This window comes from Ambystoma mexicanum, chromosome 4q (assembly GCF_040938575.1).
Source record: "Ambystoma mexicanum isolate Mex_15411 chromosome 4q, UKY_AmexF1_1, whole genome shotgun sequence".
Classification (NCBI taxonomy): Eukaryota; Metazoa; Chordata; class Amphibia; order Caudata; family Ambystomatidae; genus Ambystoma; species Ambystoma mexicanum.
The window spans coordinates 433,255,649-433,280,639 of NC_090928.1; the positions used below are offsets into that span (position 1 = coordinate 433,255,649).

The following is a 24,991-nucleotide window of genomic DNA, read 5'->3' on the forward strand; positions in this document are numbered from 1 at the left end:
GATCAGGAGTATTTCAAATGTAGAAATGTGTTGCTCATTACATAAAATGCTAAGAGTGCAAATGTTTACTTCAATTTATTTAATTAAAAACATATTTCTACAGGTAAAACAGTTGGACAAGGGGGCACCTAGATTTGAACTAGGGACCTTTTGATCTGCAGTGAAATGCTCTACCCCTGAGCTATACCCCCATTTCTGAAATATTCACCTTTATTTATTCAGTAATATGTACAACGTGGAAGCAACATGCAATCACCATCAAAGCAATGCATTTTCAGCCACCAAACCCTCCTTATAAGTATAAGGGGTACAAAAGATGTCCTTTATCTGCCTTGGTAAAATACAGTGAGGTTTCCATTGCAAGAATTCATACATTTGGTATCACATGAAGATCTTGGAACATGGAAAAAAAATCTTTTGTCAAATGCACAAATTCTGCAAAACATAACTGCTTCTCTACTGCAGTTTGTTGATTTTGTGCTAAGAGTATAGTTAAACCCAATTGTTCATTGTTTTGTATATGAAATGATGATATATCTTATTGTTTCTTACAGTGCATTGGGTTGAAAAACATTTTAACAGGATCTATTGAAGAGGGTATATGGTTATGAAACAGGGACTTCTTGAACTGCATTCCTACGCTCTACACTGAGTTAAAACCTTGAATGCTGAAAACTGCCCTTTCTTAAAAAGGTGATAGAGTGGGTGACTGTATGGAACTTGTAGTACTAATGACATCAGTGCACTTCAGGTCAGCTGTACAAATTAATACAGTTCATTAAGGGCATATTATTGGTTTCCACCACAGTTTTATAACATTCATATGAGCTTCCAATGGACTTTTTCAAACTGATCATATCACCAGTAGAACTTGGGTGAATGTAAAACACAGCTTGTATCATATGAAGAAATCCTAAACAGCTTAATGGTTACCCTATGTTTCAGGTGATGATCAGGAGTATTTCAAATGTAGAAATGTGTTGCTCATTACATAAAATGCTAAGATTGTAAATGTTTTCTTCAATTTATTTAATTAAAAACATATTTCTACAGGTAAAACAGTTGAACAAGGGGACACCCAGATTTGAACTAGGGACCTCTTGATCTTTAGTGAAATGCTCTACCACTGAGCTGTACCCCCAGTTCTGAATAGCTCATCTTGATAAATTCAGTAATATGTACAAAGTGCAAGCAACATGCAATCACCATCAAAGAAATGCATTTTCAACCACCAAACCCTCCATATAAGTATATGGGGTGCGAAGGATGTCCTTTATCTGCCTTGGTAAAATACAGTGAGGTTTCCATTGCAAGAATTCATACATTTCGTATCACATGTAGATCTTGGAACATGGAAAAAAAATCTTTTGTCAAATGCACAAATTCTGCAAAATGTAACTGCTTCTCTACTGCAGTTTGTTGATTTTGTGCTAAGCGCATAGTTAAACCCAATTGTTCATTGTTTTGTATATGAAATGATGATATATCCTATTGTTTCTTACAGTGCATTGGGTTGAAAAACATTTTAACAGGATCTATTGAAGAGGGTATATGGTTATGAAACAGGGACTTCTTGAACTACACTCCTACGCTCTACCACTGACATAAACCCTTCTATGTTGAAAACTGCCCTTTTTTAAAAAGGTGATATAGTGGGTGACTGTATGGAACTTGTAGAACTAATGACATCAGTGCACTTCTGGTTAGCTGTACAAATTAATACAGTTCATTAAGGGCATGTTATTGGTTTCTACGACAGTTTTATAACATTCATATGAGCTTCCAATGGACTATTTCAAACTGATAATATCACCAGTAGAACTTGGGTGAATGTAAAACACAGCTTGTATCATATGAAGAAATCCTAAACAGTTTCATGGTGTTTACCCTATGTTTCAGGAGATGATCAGGAGTATTTCAAATGTAGAAATGTGTTGCTCGCTCATTACATAAAATGCTAAGATTGTAAATGTTTTCTTCAATTTATTTAATTAAAAAAATATTTCTACAGGTAAAACAGTTGAACGAGGGACCTCTTGATCTGCAGTCAAATGCTCTACCACTGAGCTATACCCCCATTTCTGAAAAGTTCACCTTTATTAATTCAGTAATATGTACAAAGTGCAAGCAACAAGCAATCACCATCAAAGCAATGCATTTTCAGCCACCAAACCCTCCTTATAAGTATATGGGGTGCGAAGGATGTCCTTTATCTGCCTTGGTAAAATACAGTGAGGTTTCCATTGCAAGAATTCATGCATTTCGTATCACATGTAGATCTTGGAACATGGAAAAAAAATCTTTTGTCAAATGCACAAATTCTGCAAAATGTAAATGCTTGTCTACTACAGTTTGTTGATTTTGTGCTAAGAGCATAGTTAAACCCAATTGTTCATTGTTTTGTATATGAAATGATGATATATCCTATTGTTTCTTACAGTGCATTGGGTTGAAAAACATTTTAACAGGATCTATTGACGAGGGTATATGCTTATGAAACAGGGACTTCATGAACTGCACTCCTATGCTCTACCACTGAGTTAAACCCTTGAATGCTGAAAACTGTCCTTTTTTTTTAAAAAGGTGATAGAGTGGGTGACTGTATGGAACTTGTAGAACTAATGACATCAGTGCACTTCTGTTCAGCTGTACAAATTAATACATTTCATTAAGGGCATATTATTGGTTTCCACCGCAGTTTTATAACATTCATATGAGCTTCCAATGGACTATTTCAAACTGATCATATCACCAGTAGAACTTGGGTGAATGTAAAACACAGCTTGTATCATATGAAGAAATCCTAAACAGCTTAATGGTGTTTACCCTATGTTTCAGGTGATGATCAGGAGTATTTCAAATGTAGAAATGTGTTGCTCATTACATAAAATGCTAAGATTGTAAATGTTTTCTTCAATTTATTTAATTAAAAAAATATTTCTACAGGTAAAACAGTTGAACAAGGGGGCATCCAGATATGAACTAGCGACCTCTTAATCTGCAGTCAAATGCTCTACCACTGAGTTATACCCCCAGTTCTGAAAATGTCACCTTTATTAATTCAGTAATATGTACAAAGTGCAAGCAACATGCAATCACCATCAAAGCAAAGCATTTTCAGCCACCAAACCCTCCTTATAAGTATAAGTGGTACGAAAGATGTCCTTTATCTGCCTTGGTAAAATACAGTGAGGTTTCCATTGCAAGAATTCATACATTTCGTATCACATGTAGATCTTGGAACATGGAAAAAAATCTTTTGTCAAATGCACAAATTCTGCAAAATGTAACTGCTTCTCTACTGCAGTTTGTTGATTTTGTGGTAAGAGCATAGTTAAACCCAATTGTTCATTGTTTTGTATATGAAATGATGATATATCCTATTGTTTCTTACAGTGCATTGGGTTGAAAAACATTTTAACAGGATATATTGACGAGGGTATATGCTTATGAAACAGGGACTTCTTGAACTGCACTCCTATGCTCTACCACTGAGTTAAACCCTTGAATGCTGAAAACTGCCCTTTTTTAAAAAGGTGATAGAGTGGGTGACTGTATGGAACTTGTAGAACTAATGACATCAATGCACTTCTGGTCAGCTCTACAAATTAATACATTTCATAAAGGGCATATTATTGGTTTCCACCACAGTTTTATAACATTCATATGAGCTTCCAATGGACTATTTCAAACTGATCATATCACCAGTAGAACTTGGGTGAATGTAAAACACAGCTTGTATCATATGAAGAAATCCTAAACAGTTTCATGAAGATGATCAGGAGTATTTCAAATGTAGAAATGTGTTGCTCATTACATAAAATGCTAAGATTGTAAATGTTTTCTTCAATTTATTTAGTTAAAACAATATTTCTACAGGTAAAACAGTTGATCAAGGGAGCACCCAGATTTGAACTAGGGACCTCTGGATCTGCAGTCAAAAGCTCTAACACTGAGCTATACCCCCAGTTCTGAAATGTTCCCCTTTATTCATTCAGTAATATGTACAAAGTGCAAGCAACATGCAATCACCATCAAAGCAATACATTTTCAGCCACCAAACCCTCCTTATAAGTATATGGGGTGCGAAGGATGTCCTTTATCTGCCTTGGTAAAATACAGTGAGGTTTCCATTGCAAGAATTCATACATTTCGTATCACATGTAGATCTTGGGACATGGAAAAAAAAATCTTTTGTCAAATGCACACATTCTGGAAAATGTAACTGCTTCTCTACTGCAGTTTGTCGATTTTGTGCTAAGAGCATAGTTAAACCCAATACTTCATTGTTTTGTATAAGAAATGATGATATATCCTATTGTTTCTTACAGTGCATTGGGTTGGAAAACATTTTAACAGGATCTATTGAAGAGGGTATATGGTTATGAAACAGGGACTTCTTGAACTACACTCCTGCGCTCTACCACTGACATAAACCCTTCAATGTTGAAAACTGCCCTTTTTTAAAAAGGTGATAGAGTGGGTGACTGTATGGAACTTGTAGAACTAATGACATCAGTGCACTTCTGGTCAGCTGTACAAATTAATACATTTCATTAAGGGCATATTATTGGTTTCCACCACAGTTTTATAACATTCATATGAGCTTCCAATGGTCTATTTCAAACTGATCATATCACCAGTAGAACTTGGGTGAATGTAAAACACAGCTTGTATCATATGAAGAAATCCTACACAGCTTAATGGTGTTTACCCTATGTTTCAGGAGATGATCAGGAGTATTTCAAATGTAGAAATGTGTTGCTCATTACATAAAATGCTAACATTGCAAATGTTTTCTTCAATTTATTTAATAAAAAAATATTTCTACAGTTAAAACAGTTGAACAAGGGGCACCCAGAGTTGAACTAGGGACCTCTTGATCTGCAGTCAAATGCTCTACTACTGAGCTATACCCCCAGTTCTGAAAAGTTCACCTTTATTAATTCAGTAATATGTACAAAGTGCAAGCAACATGCAATCACCATCAAAGCAATGCATTTTCAGCCACCAAACCCTCCTTATAAGTATAAGGGGTACAAAAATGTCCTTTATCTGCCGTGGTAAAATACAGTGAGGTTTCCATTGCAAGAATTCATACATTTCGTATCACATGTAGATCTTGGAACATGGAAAAAAAACGTTTGTCAAATGCACAAATTCTGCAAAACGTAACTGCTTCTCTACTGCAGTTTGTTGATTTTGTGCTAAGAGTATAGTTAAACCCAATTGTTCATTGTTTTTTATGTGAAATGATGATATATCATATTGTTTCTTACAGTGCATTGGGTTGAAAAACATTTTAACAGGATCTATTGACGAGGGTATATGCTTATGAAACAGGGACTTCTTGAACTACACTCCTACGCTCTACCACTGACATAAACCCTTCAATGTTGAAAACTGCCCTTTTTTAAAAAGGTGATAGAGTGGGTGACTGTATGGAACTTGTAGAACTAATGACATCAGTGCACTTCTGGTCAGCTGTACAAATTAATACATTTCATTAAGGGCATATTATTGGTTTCCACCACAGTTTTATAACATTCATATGAGCTTCCAATGGTCTATTTCAAACTGATCATATCACCAGTAGAACTTGTGTGAATGTGAAACACAGCTTGTATCATATGAAGAAATCCTAAACAGCTTAATGGTGTTTACCCTATGTTTCAGGTGATGATCAGGAGTATTTCAAATGTAGAAATGTGTTGCTCATTACATAAAATGCTAAGATTGTAAATGTTTACTTCAATTTATTTAATTAAAAACATATTTCTACAGGTAAAACAGTGGGACAAGGGGACACCCAGATTTGAACTAGGGACCTTTTGATCTGCAGTGAAATGCTCTACCCCTGAGCTATACCCCTATTTCTGAAATGTTCAACTTTATTTATTCAGTAATATGTACAAAGTGGAAGCAACATGCAATCACCATCAAAGCAATGAATGTTCAGCCGCCAAACCCTCCTTATAAGTATAAGGGGTGCGAAGGATGTCCTTTATCTGCCTTGGTAAAATACAGTGAGGTTTCCATTGCAATAATTCATACATTTCGTATCACATGTAGATCTTGGAACATGGAAAAAAAATCTTTTGTCAAATGCACAAATTCTGCAAAATGTAACTGCTTCTCTACTGCAGTTTGTTGACTTTGTGCTAAGAGCATATTTAAACCCAATTGTTCATTGTTTTGTATATGAAATGATGATATATCCTATTGTTTCTTACAGTGCATTGGGTTGAAAAACATTTTAACAGGATCTATTGAAGAGGGTATATGGTTATGAAACAGGGACTTCTTGAACTACACTCCTATGCTCTACCACTGACATAAACCCTTCAATGTTGAAAAATGCCCTTTTTTAAAAAGGTGATAGAGTGGGTGACTGTATGGAACTTGTGGAACTAATGACATCAGTGCACTTCTGGTCAGCTGTACAAATTAATACAGTTCATTAAGGGCATATTATTGGTTTCCACCACAGTTTTATAACATTCATATGAGCTTCCAATGGACTATTTCAAACTGATAATATCACCAGTAGAACCTGGGTGAATGTAAAACACAGCTTGTATCATATGAAGAAATCCTAAACAGTTTCATGGTGTTTACCCTATGTTTCAGGATATGATCAGGAGTATTTCAAATGTAGAAATGTGTTGCTCATTACATAAAATGCTAAGATTGTAAATGTTTTCTTCAATTTATTTAATTAAAAAAATATTTCTACAGGTAAAACAGTTGAACAAGGGGTCACCCAGATTTGAACTAGGGACCTCTTGATCTGCAGTCAAATGCTCTACCACTGAGCTATACCCCCAGTTCTGAAAAATTCACCTTTATTAATTCAGTAATATGTACAAAGTGCAAGCAACATGCAATCACCATCAAAGCAATGCATTTTCAGCCACCAAACCCTCCTTATAAGTATATGGGGTGCGAAGGATGTCCTTTATCTGCCTTGGTAAAATACAGTGAGGTTTCCATTGCAAGAATTCATACATTTCGTATCACATGTAGATCTTGGAACATGGAAAAAAAATCTTTTGTCAAATGCACAAATTCTGCAAAATGTAACTGCTTCTCTACTGCAGTTTGTTGATTTTGTGCTAAGAGCATAGTTAAACCCAATTGTTCATTGTTTTGTATATGAAATGATGATATATTTTATTGTTTCTTACAGTGCATTGGGTTGAAAAACATTTTAACAGGATCTATTGAAGAGGGTATATGGTTATGAAACAGTGACTTCTTGAACTACACTCCTACGCTCTACCACTGACATAAACCCTTCAATGTTGAAAACTGCCCTTTTTTAAAAAGGTGATAGAGTGGGTGACTGTATGGAACTTGTACAACTAATGACATCAGGGCTCTTCTGGTCAGCTGTACAAATTAATACAGTTCATTAAGGGCATATTATTGGTTTCCACCACAGTTTTATAACATTCATATGAGCTTCCAATGGACTATTTCAAACTGTTAATATCACCAGTATAACCTGGGTGAATGTAAAACACAGCTTGTATCATATGAAGAAATCCTAAACAGTTTCATGGTGTTTACCCTATGTTTCAGGAGATGATCAGGAGTATTTCAAAAGTAGAAATGTGTTGCTCATTACATAAAATGCTAAGATTGTAAATGTTTTCTTCAATTTATTTAATTAAAAAAATATTTCTACAGGTAAAACAGTTGAACAAGGGGGCACCCAGATTTGAACTAGGGACCTCTTGATCTGCAGTCAAATGCTCTACCACTGAGCTATACCCCCAGTTCTGAAAAATTCACCTTTATTAATTCAGTAATATGTACAAAGTGCAAGCAACATGCAATCACCATCAAAGCAATGCATTTTCAGCCACCAAACCCTCCTTATAAGTATATGGGGTGCGAAGGATGTCCTTTATCTGCCTTGGTAAAATACAGTGAGGTTTCCATTGCAAGAATTCATACATTTCGTATCACATGTAGATCTTGGAACATGGAAAAAAAATCTTTTGTCAAATGCACAAATTCTGCAAAATGTAACTGCTTCTCTACTGCAGTTTGTTGATTTTGTGCTAAGAGCATAGTTAAACCCAATTGTTCATTGTTTTGTATATGAAATGATGATATATTTTATTGTTTCTTACAGTGCATTGGGTTGAAAAACATTTTAACAGGATCTATTGAAGAGGGTATATGGTTATGAAACAGTGACTTCTTGAACTACACTCCTACGCTCTACCACTGACATAAACCCTTCAATGTTGAAAACTGCCCTTTTTTAAAAAGGTGATAGAGTGGGTGACTGTATGGAACTTGTACAACTAATGACATCAGGGCTCTTCTGGTCAGCTGTACAAATTAATACAGTTCATTAAGGGCATATTATTGGTTTCCACCACAGTTTTATAACATTCATATGAGCTTCCAATGGACTATTTCAAACTGATAATATCACCAGTATAACTTGGGTGAATGTAAAACACAGCTTGTATCATATGAAGAAATCCTAAACAGTTTCATGGTGTTTACCCTATGTTTCAGGAGATGATCAGGAGTATTTCAAAAGTAGAAATGTGTTGCTCATTACATAAAATGCTAAGATTGTAAATGTTTTCTTCAATTTATTTAATTAAAAGAATATTTCTACAGGTAAAACAGTTGAACAAGGGGGCACCCAGATTTGAACTAGGGACCTCTTGATCTGCAGTCAAATGCTCTACCACTGAGCTATACCCCCAGTTCTGAAAAATTCACCTTTATTAATTCAGTAATATGTACAAAGTGCAAGCAACATGCAATAACCATCAAAGCAATGCATTTTCAGCCACCAAACCCTCCTTATAAGTATATGGGGTGCGAAGGATGTCCTTTATCTGCCTTGGTAAAATACAGTGAGGTTTCCATTGCAAGAATTCATACATTTCGTATCACATGTAGATCTTGGAACATGGAAAAAAAATCTTTTGTCAAATGCACAAATTCTGCAAAATGTAACTGCTTCTCTACTGCAGTTTGTTGATTTTGTGCTAAGAGCATAGTTAAACCCAATTGTTCATTGTTTTGTATATGAAATGATGATATATTTTATTGTTTCTTACAGTGCATTGGGTTGAAAAACATTTTAACAGGATCTATTGAAGAGGGTATATGGTTATGAAACAGTGACTTCTTGAACTACACTCCTACGCTCTACGACTGACATAAACCCTTCAATGTTGAAAACTGCCCTTTCTTAAAAAGGTGATAGAGTGGGTGACTGTATGGAACTTGTACAACTAATGACATCAGTGCTCTTCTGGTCAGCTGCACAAATTAATACAGTTCATTAAGGGCATATTATTGGTTTCCACCACAGTTTTATAACATTCATATGAGCTTCCAATGGACTATTTCAAACTGATCATATCACCAGTAGAACTTGGGTGAATGTAAAACACAGCTTGTATCATATGAAGAAATCCTAAACAGCTTAATGGTGTTTACCCTATGTTTCAGGTGATGATCAGGAGTATTTCAAATGTAGAAATGTGTTGCTCATTACATAAAATGCTAAGATTGTAAATGTTTACTTCAATTTATTTAATTAAAAACATATTTCTACAGGTAAAACAGTGGGACAAGGGGACACCCAGATTTGAACTAGGGACCTTTTGATCTGCAGTGAAATGCTCTACCCCTGAGCTATACCACTATTTCTGAAAAGTTCAACTTTATTTATTCAGTAATGTGTACAAAGTGGAAGCAACATGCAATCACCATCAAAGCAATGCATGTTCAGCCGCCAAACCCTCCTTATAAGTATAAGGGGTGCGAAGGATGTCCTTTATCTGCCTTGGTAAAATACAGTGAGGTTTCCATTGCAAGAATTCATACATTTCGTATCACATGTAGATCTTGGAACATGGAAAAAAAATCTTTTGTCAAATGCACAAATTCTGCAAAATGTAACTGCTTCTCTACTGCAGTTTGTTGACTTTGTGCTAAGAGCATATTTAAACCCAATTGTTCATTGTTTTGTATATGAAATGATGATATATCCTATTGTTTCTTACAGTGCATTGGGTTGAAAAACATTTTAACAGGATCTATTGAAGAGGGTATATGGTTATGAAACAGGGACTTCTTGAACTACACTCCTATGCTCTACCACTGACATAAACCCTTCAATGTTGAAAACTGCCCTTTGTTAAAAAGGTGATAGAGTGGGTGAGTGTATGGAACTTGTAGAACTAATGACATCAGTGCACTTCTGGTCAGCTGTACAAATTAATACAGTTCATTAAGGGCATATTATTGGTTTCCACCACAGTTTTATAACATTCATATGAGCTTCCAATGGAGTATTTCAAACTGATAATATCACCAGTAGAACCTGGGTGAATGTAAAACACAGCTTGTATCATATGAAGAAATCCTAAACAGTTTCATGGTGTTTACCCTATGTTTCAGGATATGATCAGGAGTATTTCAAATGTAGAAATGTGTTGCTCATTACATAAAATGCTAAGATTGTAAATGTTTTCTTCAATTTATTTAATTAAAAAAATATTTCTACAGGTAAAACAGTTGAACAAGGGGGCACCCAGATTTGAACTAGGGACCTCTTGATCTGCAGTCAAATGCTCTACCACTGAGCTATACCCCCAGTTCTGAAAAATTCACCTTTATTAATTCAGTAATATGTACAAAGTGCAAGCAACATGCAATCACCATCAAAGCAATGCATTTTCAGCCACCAAACCCTCCTTATAAGTATATGGGGTGCGAAGGATGTCCTTTATCTGCCTTGGTAAAATACAGTGAGGTTTCCATTGCAAGAATTCATACATTTCGTATCACATGTAGATCTTGGAACATGGAAAAAAAATCTTTTGTCAAATGCACAAATTCTGCAAAATGTAACTGCTTCTCTACTGCAGTTTGTTGATTTTGTGCTAAGAGCATAGTTAAACCCAATTGTTCATTGTTTTGTATATGAAATGATGATATATTTTATTGTTTCTTACAGTGCATTGGGTTGAAAAACATTTTAACAGGATCTATTGAAGAGGGTATATGGTTATGAAACAGTGACTTCTTGAACTACACTCCTACGCTCTACCACTGACATAAACCCTTCAATGTTGAAAACTGCCCTTTTTTAAAAAGGTGATAGAGTGGGTGACTGTATGGAACTTGTACAACTAATGACATCAGTGCTCTTCTGGTCAGCTGTACAAATTAATACAGTTCATTAAGGGCATATTATTGGTTTCCACCACAGTTATATCACATTCATATGAGCTTCCAATGGACTATTTCAAACTGATAATATCACCAGTATAACTTGAGTGAATGTAAAACACAGCTTGTATCATATGAAGAAATCCTAAACAGTTTCATGGTGTTTACCCTATGTTTCAAGAGATGATCAGGAGTATTTCAAAAGTAGAAATGTGTTGCTCATTACATAAAATGCTAAGATTGTAAATGTTTTCTTCAATTTATTTAATTAAAAAAATATTTCTACAGGTAAAACAGTTGAACAAGGGGGCACCCAGATTTGAACTAGGGACCTCTTGATCTGCAGTCAAATGCTCTACCACTGAGCTATACCCCCAGTTCTGAAAAGTTCACCTTTATTAATTCAGTAATATGTACAAAGTGCAAGCAACATGCAATCACCATCAAAGCAATGCATTTTCAGCCACCAAACCCTCCTTATAAGTATATGGGGTGCGAAGGATGTCCTTTACCTGCCTTGGTAAAATACAGTGAGGTTTCCATTGCAAGAATTCATACATTTCGTATCACATGTAGATCTTGGAACATGGAAAAAAAATCTTTTGTCAAATGCACAAATTCTGCAAAATGTAACTGCTTCTCTACTGCAGTTTGTTGATTTTGTGCTAAGAGCATAGTTAAACCCAATTGTCCATTGTTTTGTATATGAAATGATGATATATTTTATTGTTTCTTACAGTGCATTGGGTTGAAAAACATTTTAACAGGATCTATTGAAGAGGGTATATGGTTATGAAACAGTGACTTCTTGAACTGCATTCCTACGCTCTACCACTGAGTTAAACCCTTGAATGCTGAAACCTGCCGTTTTTTAAAAAGGTGATAGAGTGGGTGACTGTATGGAACTTGTAGAACTAATAACATCAGTGCACTTCTGGTCAGCTGTACAAATTAATACAGTTCAATAAGGGCATATTATTGGTTTCCACCACAGTTTTATAACATTCATATGAGCTTCCAATGGACTATTTCAAACTGATAATATCACCAGTAGAACTTGGGTGAATGTAAAACACAGCTTGTATCATATGAAGAAATCCTAAACAGCTTAATGGTGTTTACCCTATGTTTCAGGTGATGATCAGGAGTATTTCAAATGTAGAAATGTGTTGCTCATTACATAAAATGCTAAGATTGTAAATGTTTTCTTCAATTTATTTAATTAAAAAATATTTCTACAGGTAAAACAGTTGAACAAGGGGGCACCCAGATTTGAACTAGGGACCTCTTGATCTGCAGTCAAATGCTCTACCACTGAGCTATACCCCCAGTCCTGAAAAATTCACCTTTATTAATTCAGTAATATGTACAAAGTGCAAGCAACATGCAATCACCATCAAAGCGATGCATTTTCAGCCACCAAACCCTCCTTATAAGTATATGGGGTGCGAAGGATGTCCTTTATCTGCCTTGGTAAAATACAGTGAGGTTTCCATTGCAAGAATTCATACATTTCGTATCACATGTAGATCTTGGAACATGGAAAAGAAATCTTTTTTCAAATGCACAAATTCTGCAAAATGTAACTGCTTCTCTACTGCAGTTTGTTGATTTTGTGCTAAGAGCATAGTTAAACCCAATTGTTCATTGTTTTGTATATGAAATGATGATATATTTTAGTGTTTCTTACAGTGCATTGGGTTGAAAAACATTTTAACAGGATCTATTGAAGAGGGTATATGGTTATGAAACAGTGACTTCTTGAACTGCATTCCTACGCTCTACCACTGAGTTAAACCCTTGAATGCTGAAAACTGCCGTTTTTTAAAAAGGTGATAGAGTGGGTGACTGTATGGAACTTGTAGAACTAATAACATCAGTGCACTTCTGGTCAGCTGTACAAATTAATACAGTTCATTAAGGGCATATTATTGGTTTCCACCACAGTTTTATAACATTCATATGAGCTTCCAATGGACTATTTCAAACTGATAATATCACCAGTAGAACTTGGGTGAATGTAAAACACAGCTTGTATCATATGAAGAAATCCTAAACAGTTTCATGGTGTTTACCTTATGCTTCAGGAGATGATCAGGAGTATTTCAAATGTAGAAATGTGTTGCTCATTACATAAAATGCTAAGATTGTAAATGTTTTCTTCAATTTATTTAATAAAAAAAATATTTCTACAGGTAAAACAATTGAACAAGGGGGCACCCAGATATGAACTAGGGACCTCTTGATCTGCAGTCAAATGCTCTACCACTGTGCTATACCCCCAGTTTGGAAAAGTTTACCTTTATTAATTCAGTAATATGTACAAAGTGCAAGCAACATGCAATCACCATCAAAGCAATGCATTTTCAGCCACCAAACCCTCCTTACAAATGGGGTGCGAAGGATGTCCTTTATCTGCCTTGGTAAAATACAGTGAGGTTTCCATTGCAAGAATTCATACATTTCGTATCACATGTAGATCTTGGAACATGGAAAAAAAATCTTTTGTCAAATGCACAAATTCTGCAAAATGTAACTGCTTCTCTACTGCAGTTTGTTGATTTTGTGCTAAGAGCATAGTTAAACCCAATTGTTCATTGTTTTGTATATGAAATGATGATATATCCTATTGTTTCTTACAGTGCATTGGGTTGAAAAACATTTTAACAGGATCTATTGAAGAGGGTATATGGTTATGAAACAGGGACTTCTTGAACTACACTCCTATGCTCTACCACTGACATAAACCCTTCAATGTTGAAAACTGCCCTTTTTTAAAAAGGTGATAGAGTGGGTGACTGTATGGAACTTGTAGAACTAATGACATCAGTGCACTTCTGGTCAGCTGTACAAATTAATACATTTCATTAAGGGCATATTATTGGTTTCCACCACAGTTTTATAACATTCATATGAGCTTCCAATGGTCTATTTCAAACTGATCATATCACCAGTAGAACTTGTGTGAATGTAAAACACAGCTTTTATCATATGAAGAAATCCTAAACAGCTTAATGGTGTTTACCCTATGTTTCAGGTGATGATCAGGAGTATTTCAAATGTAGAAATGTGTTGCTCATTACATAAAATGCTAAGATTGTAAATGTTTTCTTCAATTTATTTAATTAAAAAAATATTTCTACAGGTAAAACAGTTGAACAAGGGGGCACCCAGATTTGAACTAGGGACCTCTTGATCTGCAGTCAAATGCTCTACCGCTGAGCTATACCCCCAGTTCTGAAAGGTTCACCTTTATTAATTCAGTAATATGTACAAAGTGCAAGCAACATGCAATCACCATCAAAGCAATGCATTTTCAGCCACCAAACCCTCCTTATAAGTATATGGGGTGCGAAGGATGTCCTTTATCTGCCTTGGTAAAATACAGTGAGGTTTCCATTGCAAGAATTCATACATTTCGTATCACATGTAGATCTTGGAACATGGAAAAAAAATCTTTTGTCAAATGCACAAATTCTGCAAAATGTAACTGCTTCTCTACTGCAGTTTGTTGATTTTGTGCTAAGAGCATAGTTAAACCCAATTGTTCATTGTTTTGTATATGAAATGATGATATATGTTATTGTTTCTTACAGTGCATTGGGTTGAAAAACATTTTAACAGGATCTATTGAAGAGGGTATATGGTTATGAAACAGTGACTTCTTGAACTGCATTCCTACGCTCTACCACTGAGTTAAACCCTTGAATGCTGAAAACTGCCGTTTTTTAAAAAGGTGATAGAGTGGGTGACTGTATGGAACTTGTAGAACTAATAACATCAGTGCACTTCTGGTCAGCTGTACAAATTAATACAGTTCATTAAGGGCATATTATTGGTTTCCACCACAGTTTTATAACATTCATATGAGCTTCCAATGGACTATTTCAAACTGATAATATCACCAGTAGAACTTGGGTGAATGTAAAACACAGCTTGTATCATATGAAGAAATCCTAAACAGTTTCATGGTGTTTACCTTATGCTTCAGGAGATGATCAGGAGTATTTCAAATGTAGAAATGTGTTGCTCATTACATAAAATGCTAAGATTGTAAATGTTTTCTTCAATTTATTTAATAAAAAAAATATTTCTACAGGTAAAACAATTGAACAAGGGGGCACCCAGATATGAACTAGGGACCTCTTGATCTGCAGTTAAATGCTCTACCACTGAGCTATACCCCCAGTTTGGAAAAGTCACCTTTATTAATTCAGTAATATGTACAAAGTGCAAGCAACATGCAATCACCATCAAAGCAATGCATTTTCAGCCACCAAACCCTCCTTACAAATGGGGTGCGAAGGATGTCCTTTATCTGCCTTGGTAAAATACAGTGAGGTTTCCATTGCAAGAATTCATACATTTCGTATCACATGTAGATCTTGGAACATGGAAAAAAAATCTTTTGTCAAATGCACAAATTCTGCAAAATGTAACTGCTTCTCTACTGCAGTTTGTTGATTTTGTGCTAAGAGCATAGTTAAACCCAATTGTTCATTGTTTTGTATATGAAATGATGATATATTTTATTGTTTCTTACAGTGCATTGGGTTGAAAAACATTTTAACAGGATCTATTGAAGAGGGTATATGGTTATGAAACAGTGACTTCTTGAACTACACTCCTACGCTCTACCACTGACATAAACCCTTCAATGTTGAAAACTGCCCTTTTTTAAAAAGGTGATAGAGTGGGTGACTGTATGGAACTTGTACAACTAATGACATCAGTGCTCTTCTGGTCAGCTGTACAAATTAATACAGTTCATTAAGGGCATATTATTGGTTTCCACCACAGTTATATCACATTCATATGAGCTTCCAATGGACTATTTCAAACTGATAATATCACCAGTATAACTTGGGTGAATGTAAAACACAGCTTGTATCATATGAAGAAATCCTAAACAGTTTCATGGTGTTTACCCTATGTTTCAGGAGATGATCAGGAGTATTTCAAATGTAGAAATGTGTTGCTCATTACATAAAATGCTAAGATTGTAAATGTTTTCTTCAATTTATTTAATTAAAAAAATATTTCTACAGGTAAAACAGTTGAACAAGGGGGCACCCAGATTTGAACTAGGGACCTCTTGATCTGCAGTCAAATGCTCTACCACTGAGCTATACCCCCAGGTCTGAAAAATTCACCTTTATTAATTCAGTAATATGTACAAAGTGCAAGCAACATGCAATCACCATCAAAGCAATGCATTTTCAGCCACCAAACCCTCCTTATAAGTATATGGGGTGCGAAGGATGTCCTTTACCTGCCTTGGTAAAATACAGTGAGGTTTCCATTGCAAGAATTCATACATTTCGTATCACATGTAGATCTTGGAACATGGAAAAAAAATCTTTTGTCAAATGCACAAATTCTGCAAAATGTAACTGCTTCTCTACTGCAGTTTGTTGATTTTGTGCTAAGAGCATAGTTAAACCCAATTGTCCATTGTTTTGTATATGAAATGATGATATATTTTATTGTTTCTTACAGTGCATTGGGTTGAAAAACATTTTAACAGGATCTATTGAAGAGGGTATATGGTTATGAAACAGTGACTTCTTGAACTGCATTCCTACGCTCTACCACTGAGTTAAACCCTTGAATGCTGAAACCTGCCGTTTTTTAAAAAGGTGATAGAGTGGGTGACTGTATGGAACTTGTAGAACTAATAACATCAGTGCACTTCTGGTCAGCTGTAAAAATTAATACAGTTCAATAAGGGCATATTATTGGTTTCCACCACAGTTTTATAACATTCATATGAGCTTCCAATGGACTATTTCAAACTGATAATATCACCAGTAGAACTTGGGTGAATGTAAAACACAGCTTGTATCATATGAAGAAATCCTAAACAGTTTCATGGTGTTTACCTTATGTTTCAGGAGATGATCAGGAGTATTTCAAATGTAGAAATGTGTTGCTCATTACATAAAATGCTAAGATTGTAAATGTTTTCTTCAATTTATTTAATAAAAAAAATATTTCTACAGGTAAAACAATTGAACAAGGGGGCACCCAGATATGAACTAGGGACCTCTTGATCTGCAGTCAAATGATCTACCACTGAGCTATACCCCCAGTTTGGAAAAATTCACCTTTATTAATTCAGTAATATGTACAAAGTGCAAGCAACATGCAATCACCATCAAAGCAATGCATTTTCAGCCACCAAACCCTCCTTACAAATTGGGTGCGAAGGATGTCCTTTATCTGCCTTGGTAAAATACAGTGAGGTTTCCATTGCAAGAATTCATACATTTCGTATCACATGTAGATCTTGGAACATGGAAAAAAAATCTTTTGTCAAATGCAAAAATTCTGCAAAATGTAACTGCTTCTCTACTGCAGTTTGTTGATTTTGTGCTAAGAGCATAGTTAAACCCAATTGTTCATTGTTTTGTATATGAAATGATGATATATCCTATTGTTTCTTACAGTGCATTGGGTTGAAAAACATTTAACAGGATCTATTGAAGAGGGTATATGGTTATGAAACAGGGACTTCTTGAACTACACTCCTACGCTCTACCACTGACATAAACCCTTGAATGTTGAAAACTGCCCTTTTTTAAAAAGGTGATAGAGTGGGTGACTCTATGGAACTTGTAGAACTAATGACATCAGTGCACTTCTGGTCAGCTGTACAAATTAATACATTTCATTAAGGGCATATTATTGGTTTCCACCACAGTTTTATAACATTCATATGAGCTTCCAATGGACTATTTCAAACTGATCATATCACCAGTAGAACTTGGGTGAATGTGAAACACAGCTTGTATCATATGAAGAAATCCTAAACAGCTTAATGGTGTTTACCCGATGTTTCAGGTGATGATCAGGAGTATTTCAAATGTAGAAATGTGTTGCTCATTACATAAAATGCTAAGATTGTGAATGTTTACTTCAATTTATTTAATTAAAAACATATTTCTACAGGTAAAACAGTTGGACAAGGGGGACCCAGATTTGTACTAAGGACCTTTTGATCTGCAGTGAAATACTCTACCCCTGAGCTATACCCCCATTTCTGAAATGTTTACCTTTATTTATTCAGTAATATGTACAAAGTGGAAGCAACATGCAATCACCATCAAAGCAATGCATTTTCAGCCACCAAACCCTCCTTATAAGTATAAGGGGTACAAAAGATGTCCTTTATCTGCCTTGGTAAAATACAGTGAGGTTTCCATTGCAAGAATTCATACATTTCATATCACATGTAGATCTTGGAACATGGAAAAAAAATCTTTTGTCAAATGCACAAATTCTGCAAAATGTAACTGCTTCTCTACTGCAGTTTGTTGATTTTGTGCTAAGAGCATAGTTAAACCCAATTGTCCATTGTTTTGTATATGAAATGATGATATATTTTATTGTTTCTTACAGTGCATTGGGTTGAAAAACATTTTAACAGGATCTATTGAAGAGGGTATATGGTTATGAAACAGTGACTTCTTGAACTGCATTCCTACGCTCTACCACTGAGTTAAACCCTTGAATGCTGAAACCTGCCGTTTTTTAAAAAGGTGATAGAGTGGGTGACTGTATGGAACTTGTAGAACTAATAACATCAGTGCACTTCTGGTCAGCTGTAAAAATTAATACAGTTCAATAAGGGCATATTATTGGTTTCCACCACAGTTTTATAACATTCATATGAGCTTCCAATGGACTATTTCAAACTGATAATATCACCAGTAGAACTTGGGTGAATGTAAAACACAGCTTGTATCATATGAAGAAATCCTAAACAGTTTCATGGTGTTTACCTTATGTTTCAGGAGATGATCAGGAGTATTTCAAATGTAGAAATGTGTTGCTCATTACATAAAATGCTAAGATTGTAAATGTTTTCTTCAATTTATTTAATAAAAAAAATATTTCTACAGGTAAAACAATTGAACAAGGGGGCACCCAGATATGAACTAGGGACCTCTTGATCTGCAGTCAAATGATCTACCACTGAGCTATACCCCCAGTTTGGAAAAATTCACCTTTATTAATTCAGTAATATGTACAAAGTGCAAGCAACATGCAATCACCATCAAAGCAATGCATTTTCAGCCACCAAACCCTCCTTACAAATTGGGTGCGAAGGATGTCCTTTATCTGCCTTGGTAAAATACAGTGAGGTTTCCATTGCAAGAATTCATACATTTCATATCACATGTAGATCTTGGAACATGGAAAAAAAATCTTTTGTCAAATGCACAAATTCTGCAAAATGTAACTGCTTCTCTACTGCAGTTTGTTGATTTTGTGCTAAGCGAATAGTTAAACCCAATTGTTCATTGTTTTGTATATGAAATGATGATATATCCTATTGTTTCTTACAGTGCATTGGGTTGAAAAACATTTTAACAGGATCTATTGAAGAGGGTATATGCTTATGAAACAGGGACTTCTTGAACTACACTCCTACGCTCTACCACTGACATAAACCCTTCAATGTTGAAAACTGCCCTTTTTTAAAAAGGTGATAGAGTGGGTGACTGTATGGAACTTGTACAACTAATGACATCAGTGCTCTTCTGGTCAGCTGTACAAATTAATACAGTTCATTAAGGGCATATTATTGGTTTTCACCACAGTTTTATAACATTCATATGAGCTTCCAATGGACTATTTCAAACTGATAATATCACCAGTATAACTTGGGTGAATGTAAAACACAGCTTGTATCATATGAAGAAATCCTAAACAGTTTCATGGTGTTTACCCTATGTTTCAGGAGATGATCAGGAGTATTTCAAATGTAGAAATGTGTTGCTCATTACATAAAATGCTAAGATTGTAAATGTTTTCTTCAATTTATTTAATTAAAAAAATATTTCTACAGGTAAAACAGTTGAACAAGGGGGCACCCAGATTTGAACTAGGGACCTCTTGATCTGCAGTCAAATGCTCTACCACTGAGCTATACCCCCAGTTCTGAAAAGTTCACCTTTATTAATTCAGTAATATGTACAAAGTTCAAGCAACATGCAATCACCATCAAAGCGATGCATTTTCAGCCACCAAACCCTCCTTATAAGTATATGGGGTGCGAAGGATGTCCTTTATCTGCCTTGGTAAAATACAGTGAGGTTTCCATTGCAAGAATTCATACATTTCGTATCACATGTAGATCTTGGAACATGGAAAAGAAATCTTTTTTCAAATGCACAAATTCTGCAAAATGTAACTGCTTCTCTACTGCAGTTTGTTGATTTTGTGCTAAGAGCATAGTTAAACCCAATTGTTCATTGTTTTGTATATGAAATGATGATATATCCTATTGTTTCTTACAGTGCATTGGGTTGAAAAACATTTTAACAGGATCTATTGAAGAGGGTATATGGTTATGAAACAGGGACTTCTTGAACTACACTCCTATGCTCTACCACTGACATAAACCCTTCAATGTTGAAAACTGCCCTTTTTTAAAAAGGTGATAGAGTGGGTGACTGTATGGAACTTGTAGAACTAATGACATCAGTGCACTTCTGGTCAGCTGTACAAATTAATACATTTCATTAAGGGCATATTATTGGTTTCCACCACAGTTTTATAACATTCATATGAGCTTCCAATGGTCTATTTCAAACTGATCATAGTTGCTTGCACTTTGTACATATTACTGAATTAATGAAGGTGAATTTTTCAGAACTGGGGGTATAGCTCAGTGGTAGAGCATTTGACTGCAGATCAAGAGGTCCCTAGTTCAAATCTGGGTGCCCCCTTGTTCAACTGTTTTACCTGTAGAAATATTTTTTTAATTAAATAAATTGAAGAAAACATTTACAATCTTAGCATTTTATGTAATGAGCAACACATTTCTACATTTGAAATACTCCTGATCATCACCTGAAACATAGGCTAAACACCATCAAAGCGATGCATTTTCAGCCACCAAACCCTCCTTATAAGTATATGGGGTGCGAAGGATGTCCTTTATCTGCCTTGGTAAAATACAGTGAGGTTTCCATTGCAAGAATTCATACATTTCGTATCACATGTAGATCTTGGAACATGGAAAAGAAATCTTTTTTCAAATGCACAAATTCTGCAAAATTTAACTGCTTCTCTACTGCAGTTTGTTGATTTTGTGCTAAGAGCATAGTTAAACCCAATTGTTCATTGTTTTGTATATGAAATGATGATATATCCTATTGTTTCTTACAGTGCAATGGGTTGAAAAACATTTAACATGATCTATTGAAGAGGGTATATGCTTATGAAACAGGGACTTCTTGAACTACACTCCTACGCTCTACCACTGACATAAACCCTTCAATTTTGAAAACTGCCCTTTTTTAAAAAGGTGATAGAGTGGGTGACTGTATGGAACTTGTAGAACGAATGACATCAGTGCACTTCTGGTCAGCTGTACAAATTAATACATTTCATTAAGGGCATATTATTGGTTTCCACCACAGTTTTATAACATTCATATGAGCTTCCGATGGTCTATTTCAAACTGATCATATCACCAGTAGAACTTGTGTGAATGTAAAACACAGCTTGTATCATATGAAGAAATCCTAAACAGCTTAATGGTGTTTACCCTATGTTTCAGGTGATGATCAGGAGTATTTCAAATGTAGAAATGTGTTGCTCATTACATAAAATGCTAAGATTGTAAATGTTTTCTTCAATTTATTTAATTAAAAAAATATTTCTACAGGTAAAACAGTTGAACAAGGGGGCACCCAGATTTGAACTAGGGACCTCTTGATCTGCAGTCAAATGCTCTACCACTGAGCTATACCCCCAATTCTGAAAAGTTCACCTTTATTAATTCAGTAATATGTACAAAGTGCAAGCAACATGCAATCACCATCAAAGCAATGCATTTTCAGCCACCAAACCCTCCTTATAAGTATATGGGGTGCGAAGGATGTCCTTTATCTGCCTTGGTAAAATACAGTGAGGTTTCCATTGCAAGAATTCATACATTTCGTATCACATGTAGATCTTGGAACATGGAAAAAAAATCTTTTGTCAAATGCACAAATTCTGCAAAATGTAACTGCTTCTCTACTGCAGTTTGTTGATTTTGTGCTAAGAGCATAGTTAAACCCAATTGTTCATTGTTTTGTATATGAAATGATGATATATTTTATTGTTTCTTACAGTGCATTGGGTTGAAAAACATTTTAACAGGATCTATTGAAGAGGGTATATGGTTATGAAACAGTGACTTCTTGAACTGCATTCCTACGCTCTACCACTGAGTTAAACCCTTGAATGCTGAAAACTGCCGTTTTTTAAAAAGGTGATAGAGTGGGTGACTGTATGGAACTTGTAGAACTAATAACATCAGTGCACTTCTGGTCAGCTGTACAAATTAATACAGTTCATTAAGGGCATATTATTGGTTTCCACCACAGTTTTATAACATTCATATGAGCTTCCAATGGACTATTTCAAACTGATAATATCACCAGTAGAACTTGGGTGAATGTAAAACACAGCTTGTATCATATGAAGAAATCCTAAACAGTTTCATGGTGTTTACCTTATGCTTCAGGAGATGATCAGGAGTATTTCAAATGTAGAAATGTGTTGCTCATTACATAAAATGCTAAGATTGTAAATGTTTTCTTCAATTTATTTAATAAAAAAAATATTTCTACAGGTAAAACAATTGAACAAGGGGGCACCCAGATATGAACTAGGGACCTCTTGATCTGCAGTCAAATGCTCTACCACTGAGCTATACCCCCAGTTTGGAAAAGTTTACCTTTATTAATTCAGTAATATGTACAAAGTGCAAGCAACATGCAATCACCATCAAAGCAATGCATTTTCAGCCACCAAACCCTCCTTACAAATGGGGTGCGAAGGATGTCCTTTATCTGCCTTGGTAAAATACAGTGAGGTTTCCATTGCAAGAATTCATACATTTCGTATCACATGTAGATCTTGGAACATGGAAAAAAAATCTTTTGTCAAATGCACAAATTCTGCAAAATGTAACTGCTTCTCTACTGCAGTTTGTTGATTTTGTGCTAAGAGCATAGTTAAACCCAATTGTTCATTGTTTTGTATATGAAATGATGATATATCCTATTGTTTCTTACAGTGCATTGGGTTGAAAAACATTTTAACAGGATCTATTGAAGAGGGTATATGGTTATGAAACAGGGACTTCTTGAACTACACTCCTATGCTCTACCACTGACATAAACCCTTCAATGTTGAAAACTGCCCTTTTTTAAAAAGGTGATAGAGTGGGTGACTGTATGGAACTTGTAGAACTAATGACATCAGTGCACTTCTGGTCAGCTGTACAAATTAATACATTTCATTAAGGGCATATTATTGGTTTCCACCACAGTTTTATAACATTCATATGAGCTTCCAATGGTCTATTTTAAACTGATCATATCACCAGTAGAACTTGTGTGAATGTAAAACACAGCTTTTATCATATGAAGAAATCCTAAACAGCTTAATGGTGTTTACCCTATGTTTCAGGTGATGATCAGGAGTATTTCAAATGTAGAAATGTGTTGCTCATTACATAAAATGCTAAGATTGTAAATGTTTTCTTCAATTAAAAAAATATTTCTACAGGTAAAACAGTTGAACAAGGGGGCACCCAGATTTGAACTAGGGACCTCTTGATCTGCAGTCAAATGCTCTACCGCTGAGCTATACCCCCAGTTCTGAAAGGTTCACCTTTATTAATTCAGTAATATGTACAAAGTGCAAGCAACATGCAATCACCATCAAAGCAATGCATTTTCAGCCACCAAACCCTCCTTACAAATGGGGTTCGAAGGATGTCCTTTATCTGCCTTGGTAAAATACAGTGAGGTTTCCATTGCAAGAATTAATACATTTCGTATCACATGTAGATCTTTGAACATGGAAAAAAAATCTTTTGTCAAATGCAAAAATTCTGCAAAATGTAACTGCTTCTCTACTGCAGTTTGTTGATTTTGTGCTAAGAGCATAGTTAAACCCAATTGTTCATTGTTTTGTATATGAAATGATGATATATCCTATTGTTTCTTACAGTGCATTGGGTTGAAAAACATTTAACAGGATCTATTGAAGAGGGTATATGGTTATGAAACAGGGACTTCTTGAACTACACTCCTACGCTCTACCACTGACATAAACCCTTGAATGTTGAAAACTGCCCTTTTTTAAAAAGGTGATAGAGTGGGTGACTCTATGGAACTTGTAGAACTAATGACATCAGTGCACTTCTGGTCAGCTGTACAAATTAATACATTTCATTAAGGGCATATTATTGGTTTCCACCACAGTTTTATAACATTCATATGAGCTTCCAATGGACTATTTCAAACTGATCATATCACCAGTAGAACTTGGGTGAATGTGAAACACAGCTTGTATCATATGAAGAAATCCTAAACAGCTTAATGGTGTTTACCCGATGTTTCAGGTGATGATCAGGAGTATTTCAAATGTAGAAATGTGTTGCTCATTACATAAAATGCTAAGATTGTGAATGTTTACTTCAATTTATTTAATTAAAAACATATTTCTACAGGTAAAACAGTTGGACAAGGGGGCACCCAGATTTGTACTAAGGACCTTTTGATCTGCAGTGAAATACTCTACCCCTGAGCTATACCCCCATTTCTGAAATGTTTGCCTTTATTTATTCAGTAATATGTACAAAGTGGAAGCAACATGCAATCACCATCAAAGCAATGCATTTTCAGCCACCAAACCCTCCTTATAAGTATAAGGGGTACAAAAGATGTCCTTTATCTGCCTTGGTAAAATACAGTGA

General features: G+C 35.2%; 14 non-coding genes across 14 annotated transcripts; 1 reads left to right on the forward strand and 13 right to left on the reverse strand.

Moving 5' to 3' along the window:
• Positions 1 to 1,069: 1,069 nt before the first annotated feature.
• On the reverse strand, positions 1,070 to 1,141 carry TRNAF-AAA (transfer RNA phenylalanine (anticodon AAA)). Its single transcript has one exon. It is a non-coding gene; the product is annotated as a tRNA-Phe (tRNA).
• Positions 1,142 to 6,754: 5,613 nt separating this feature from the next.
• On the reverse strand, positions 6,755 to 6,826 carry TRNAC-GCA (transfer RNA cysteine (anticodon GCA)). Its single transcript has one exon. It is a non-coding gene; the product is annotated as a tRNA-Cys (tRNA).
• An 882-nt stretch (positions 6,827 to 7,708) lies between these two features.
• Positions 7,709 to 7,780, reverse strand: TRNAC-GCA (transfer RNA cysteine (anticodon GCA)). Its single transcript has one exon. It is a non-coding gene; the product is annotated as a tRNA-Cys (tRNA).
• An 882-nt stretch (positions 7,781 to 8,662) lies between these two features.
• Positions 8,663 to 8,734, reverse strand: TRNAC-GCA (transfer RNA cysteine (anticodon GCA)). Its single transcript has one exon. It is a non-coding gene; the product is annotated as a tRNA-Cys (tRNA).
• Positions 8,735 to 10,570: 1,836 nt separating this feature from the next.
• TRNAC-GCA (transfer RNA cysteine (anticodon GCA)) lies at positions 10,571 to 10,642 on the reverse strand. The gene has a single exon. It is a non-coding gene; the product is annotated as a tRNA-Cys (tRNA).
• Positions 10,643 to 11,524: 882 nt separating this feature from the next.
• On the reverse strand, positions 11,525 to 11,596 carry TRNAC-GCA (transfer RNA cysteine (anticodon GCA)). Its single transcript has one exon. It is a non-coding gene; the product is annotated as a tRNA-Cys (tRNA).
• An 881-nt stretch (positions 11,597 to 12,477) lies between these two features.
• On the reverse strand, positions 12,478 to 12,549 carry TRNAC-GCA (transfer RNA cysteine (anticodon GCA)). The gene has a single exon. It is a non-coding gene; the product is annotated as a tRNA-Cys (tRNA).
• Positions 12,550 to 14,381: 1,832 nt separating this feature from the next.
• TRNAC-GCA (transfer RNA cysteine (anticodon GCA)) lies at positions 14,382 to 14,453 on the reverse strand. Its single transcript has one exon. It is a non-coding gene; the product is annotated as a tRNA-Cys (tRNA).
• Positions 14,454 to 16,284: 1,831 nt separating this feature from the next.
• Positions 16,285 to 16,356, reverse strand: TRNAC-GCA (transfer RNA cysteine (anticodon GCA)). The gene has a single exon. It is a non-coding gene; the product is annotated as a tRNA-Cys (tRNA).
• A 3,734-nt stretch (positions 16,357 to 20,090) lies between these two features.
• On the reverse strand, positions 20,091 to 20,162 carry TRNAC-GCA (transfer RNA cysteine (anticodon GCA)). The gene has a single exon. It is a non-coding gene; the product is annotated as a tRNA-Cys (tRNA).
• A 723-nt stretch (positions 20,163 to 20,885) lies between these two features.
• TRNAC-GCA (transfer RNA cysteine (anticodon GCA)) lies at positions 20,886 to 20,957 on the forward strand. Its single transcript has one exon. It is a non-coding gene; the product is annotated as a tRNA-Cys (tRNA).
• Positions 20,958 to 21,917: 960 nt separating this feature from the next.
• TRNAC-GCA (transfer RNA cysteine (anticodon GCA)) lies at positions 21,918 to 21,989 on the reverse strand. The gene has a single exon. It is a non-coding gene; the product is annotated as a tRNA-Cys (tRNA).
• Positions 21,990 to 22,871: 882 nt separating this feature from the next.
• Positions 22,872 to 22,943, reverse strand: TRNAC-GCA (transfer RNA cysteine (anticodon GCA)). Its single transcript has one exon. It is a non-coding gene; the product is annotated as a tRNA-Cys (tRNA).
• An 869-nt stretch (positions 22,944 to 23,812) lies between these two features.
• TRNAC-GCA (transfer RNA cysteine (anticodon GCA)) lies at positions 23,813 to 23,884 on the reverse strand. Its single transcript has one exon. It is a non-coding gene; the product is annotated as a tRNA-Cys (tRNA).
• Positions 23,885 to 24,991: the final 1,107 nt, after the last annotated feature.